Raw genomic sequence first — 4,442 nt, 5'->3', positions numbered from 1 at the left:
TGAACTGTTTGAATTCCTTGTATATTTTGATTATTAACCCTTTATCTGGTATATGGCTTGCAAATATTTCCTTCCTACCTGTAAGTATGTCGTCTCTGCACACTGTTATTTGCTTCTTTTAGGTTTGATGTCATCCCAATTGTCTGTTTTTGCTTTTCTTGCCTTTACTTTTGGGGTCAAATAAAAAAAACCTTTGCCTAGACAAATATCATGTATTATTTCCCCCATACATTTTTCAAGTAGTTTTATAGTTTCTGGTGTTGTGTTTAAATCCTAAATCCACTTTGAGTTGATTTTTGTATATGGTGTTGAATAAAAATCTAATTTCATTCTTCCGCATATGAATATCTCCTTTTCCCAATGCCACTTATGGAACAGACTGTTCTTTTTGCATTGCGTATTCTTGGCACCCTGATTGAAAATCAGCTGAATGTACATGCATGACTTCATTTCTGTTACATTGGTTGATGTGCCTATTTTTTTTTTCCTTTTGCCGGTACCATGTTGTTTTTATTACTATAGCTTTTTAGTGTAGTTTGAAATCAGGTAATGTGATATCTTCAGCTTTTTTCTTTTGCTTATGGATGCTTTGGATATTTGATTTTTGTGTTCCATATAAATTTTAGGATTGTTTATCTATGAAAAATCACATTGTATTTTTGTCTTTATTTCAATAGTTTTAGCGGTATGAGTGGTTTTTGGTTACATGGATAATTTCTTTAGTGGTGGTTTCTGACGTTTTGGTGCACTCATCACCTGAGCAGTGTACACAATATCCAATATGTAGTCTTTTATCCCTTATCCCCTCCCACCCTTCCCCCAAGTCCCCAAAGTCCATTATATTTATTGTTCTTATGCCTTTGCATTCTCATAGCTTAGCTCTCACTTGTAAGTGAGAACATATGATATTTGGTTGTCTATTCCTGAGTTTTTTCACTTAGAATAATGGCCTTCAGCTCCATCCAAGTTGGTGCAAAGGCCACTATTTCATTCCTTTTATGGCTGAGTAGTATTTCATTGTGTATATGTACCACATTTTCTTTATTCACTCATTGGTTGATGGTCATTTAGGTTGGTTCCATATTTTTGCATTTGGGAATTGGGCTGCTATAAACATGAATGTGCATGTGTCTTTTCCATACGATGACTTCTTTACCTTTGGGTAGATAGCCAGTGGTGGGATTGCTGGATCAAATGGTATTTCTACTTTTGGTTCTTTAAGAAATCTCCATACTACTTTCCATAGTGGTTGCATTAGTTTACATTCTCACCAGCAGTGTAAAAGTGTTCCCTTTTCACTACATCCATTACAATATCTATTATTTTTTGACTTTTTAATTATGGTCATTCTTGCAGGAGTAAGGTAGTATCTAATTGTGGTTTTAATTTGCATTTCCCTGATAATTAGTGTTGTTGAGCATTTTTTCATATGTTTGTTGGCTGTTTGTGTATCTTCTATCGAGAATGTTCTATTCACATCTTTTGCCCAATTTTTCATGGGATTATTGGTTCATTTCTTGCTAATTTGTTTGAGTTCCTTGTATATTCTGGATGTTGGTCCTTTGTCAGATGTAAAGATTGTGAAGATCTTCTCCCACTCTGTGGATTGTCTATTTATTCTGCTGATTTATTATTATTATTTTGCTATGCACAAGCTTTTTAGTTTAATTAGGTCCCATTTATTTATTTTTCTTTTTGTTGCATTTGCTTTTGGGTTCTTGGTCATGAAGTCTTTGCCTAAGCTAATGCCTGGAAGGGTTTTTCTGATGTTATTTTCCCACATTTTTATGGATTCAGGTCTTAGATTTACATCGTTAATCCATCTTGAGTTAATTTTGTATAAGGTGAGAGATGAGGATCCAGTTTCAGTCTTCTGCATGTGGCTTGCCAGTTTTCCTAGTACCATTTATTGAATACAGTGTCCTTTCCCCACTTTATGTTTTTGTTTGCTTTGTTGAAGATCAGTTGGCTGTATTAGATATGGCTTTATTTCTGGGTTCCCTGTTCTATTTCACTGGTCTATGTGCCTGTTTTTATACCAGTACCATGCTGCTTTGGTAACTATAGCTTTGTAGTGTAGTTTAAGTCAGGTAATGTGATGCCTCCAGTTTGTTCTTTTTGCTTAGTCTTGCTTTGGCTATGCAGGCTCCTTATTGGCTCCCTATGAATTTTAGAAATTTTTTCTAGTTCTGTAAAGAATGTTGATGGTAGTTTGATGGGAATTACATTGAATCTGTAGATTGCTTTGGGCAGTATGGTCATGTTCACAACATTGATTCTAACTATCCATGAACATGGGATGTGTTTCCATTTTGTGTCATCTATGATTTCTTTCAGCAGTGTTTTTTTAGTTTTCCTTGTAAGATTTTCACTTCCTTAGTTAAGTATATTTCTAAATATTTTATTTATTTATTTTGCAGCTGTTGTAAAAGGGATTGAGTTCTTGATTTGATTCTCAACGTGGTTGTTGGTTATAACAGTGCTACTAATCTGTGTACATTGATTTTGTATTCTGAGACTTTACTGTATTTGTTTATCAGATAAGGAGCTTTTTGGATGAATCTTTAGGACTTTTTTTCTTTTTTTAAACTTTTTTTTACTTTATGAAATCTTACTAACATGTTTTAAGGGACAAACTCAGATGAGTAGGCTACAGTAAATAACTCTTATTTTGGAGAGTTAAAAACCAACTAAGATACTTCCAGATATTATCTTCAGGGATGCTTCTTATTTTTATTCTGGGACTCCAGGTAATATTCAGCCCCTACAGCTACCACAAATGCAGCAAATCCTCATTTGAAAGCTTTTAATAAGGCACCAACAAAGGAAACACTGTTTGCAAAGCCACCCATGTATTTCCAACTTCATTGCAGCCCCATGGACACCTTAGCCCTTATGCAGCCAGCTTCTTCTGGATAGTTTCTAATGGTGTCCCTTCTATTTTCCATTGTTTATAATCTGGAAGTCCCATTTTACTCTGTTCATGTTCATGTCCATGTCGATTGTCCATGTCTGACAACAATCTGACCTCTCAGGACACTCAACTCAGGATTTTCTAGATATACATTCATATCTCATTGGCAAACAGTGACAGTTTGACTTCCGCTTTTCCAATTTAGATTTCCTTTATTTTTATCTCTTTTCTGATTGCTCTGGCTAAGACTTCTAGTACTATGTTGAATTGAAGTGGTGAACGTGGGCATTCTTGTATGTTCCAGTTCTCAGGGGAATGCTTTCAACGTTTCCCCATTCAGTGTGATGTTGGCTGTGGGTTTGTCATAGATGATTTTTATTACTTTGAAGTTGTTTTTTTTTTTTTTTTTTTTTTTTTTTTTGAGACAGAGCCTCACTCTGTCACCCAGGCTGGAGTGCAGTGGTGCGATCTTGGCTCACTGTGACCTCCACCTCCCAGGTTCAAGTGATTCTGGTGCCTCAGCCTCCTGAGTAGCTGGACTATGGGTGTGCGCCACCACACCTAGCTTTTTTTTAATTTTTTCGGATTTTTAGTAGAGACAGGATTTCACCATGTTGACCAGGCTGTTCTTGAACTCCTGACCACAGACTTCAGGTGATCCACCTGCCTCAGCCTCCCAAAGTTCTGGGATTACAGGCGGTGAGCCACCGTACCCAGAAAAGTATGTCTCTTCTATGCCAATTTTGTTGATGGTTTTTAATCATGAGAGATGCTGGATTTTATCAAATAATGTCTCTGCATCTATTTAGAAGATCATATAATTTAAAAAAATTCTGTTTATCACATTGCAATTTTCATACGGATTGTACTGCATCTGTAGATGTGGTAGTATAAACATTTTAACAATATTTCTTCTTCCACTCAATAAACATGGGATATCTTTCCATTTATTCATATCTTACTCAATTTCTTCCATCAGTGTGTTGTAGTTTTCAGTGTACAAGCCTTTCACCACCTGGGTTCAATCTATTGCTATATATATTCTTTTGGTAGCACGTGAATATGAAATTGGTCTCTTGATCTTTTTTGGATAGTTTATTGTTAGACATGCAGAAATGCCACTCATTTCTGTGTGTTCATTTTGTATTCTGCAGGATTATTGTATTTGTTTATTAGTTCTAACAGCTTTTTTGGTGGAGTCTGTAAAGTTTTCTATATATAAAATTATATCATCAGCAAGTAGTGACAATTTCACTTCTTTCTTTTTTAAATGCCTTTTATTTCTTTCTTTTGCCAAATTGCCCTGGAAAGGACTTCCAATACTATGATGAATAGAAGTGGCCAGAGTGAGAATTCTTGTCTTGTTTCAGATCTTAAAAGAAAGGCTTTCAATTTTCCACCATTGAGCATAATATTAGCTGTGGGTTTCCATGTGGTCTTCCTGTGTTCAGGTACATTTCTTCTACACCTAATTTGGTGAGCATTTGTAATGATGAAAAGATGTTGAGCTTAGTCAAATGCTCTTTCT

At 35.4% G+C, this 4,442-nt stretch overlaps 1 pseudogene; it reads right to left on the bottom strand.

The window, feature by feature from the left end:
* Nucleotides 1–2,714: 2,714 nt before the first annotated feature.
* Nucleotides 2,715–3,010, bottom strand: LOC117078426 (annotated as a pseudogene).
* Nucleotides 3,011–4,442: the final 1,432 nt, after the last annotated feature.

Source organism: Trachypithecus francoisi, unplaced genomic scaffold (assembly GCF_009764315.1).
Source record: "Trachypithecus francoisi isolate TF-2019V2 unplaced genomic scaffold, Tfra_2.0 Lachesis_group6, whole genome shotgun sequence".
In the NCBI taxonomy this organism is placed as follows: Eukaryota; Metazoa; Chordata; class Mammalia; order Primates; family Cercopithecidae; genus Trachypithecus; species Trachypithecus francoisi.
This window is presented reverse-complemented; position numbering and strand designations above follow the sequence as displayed.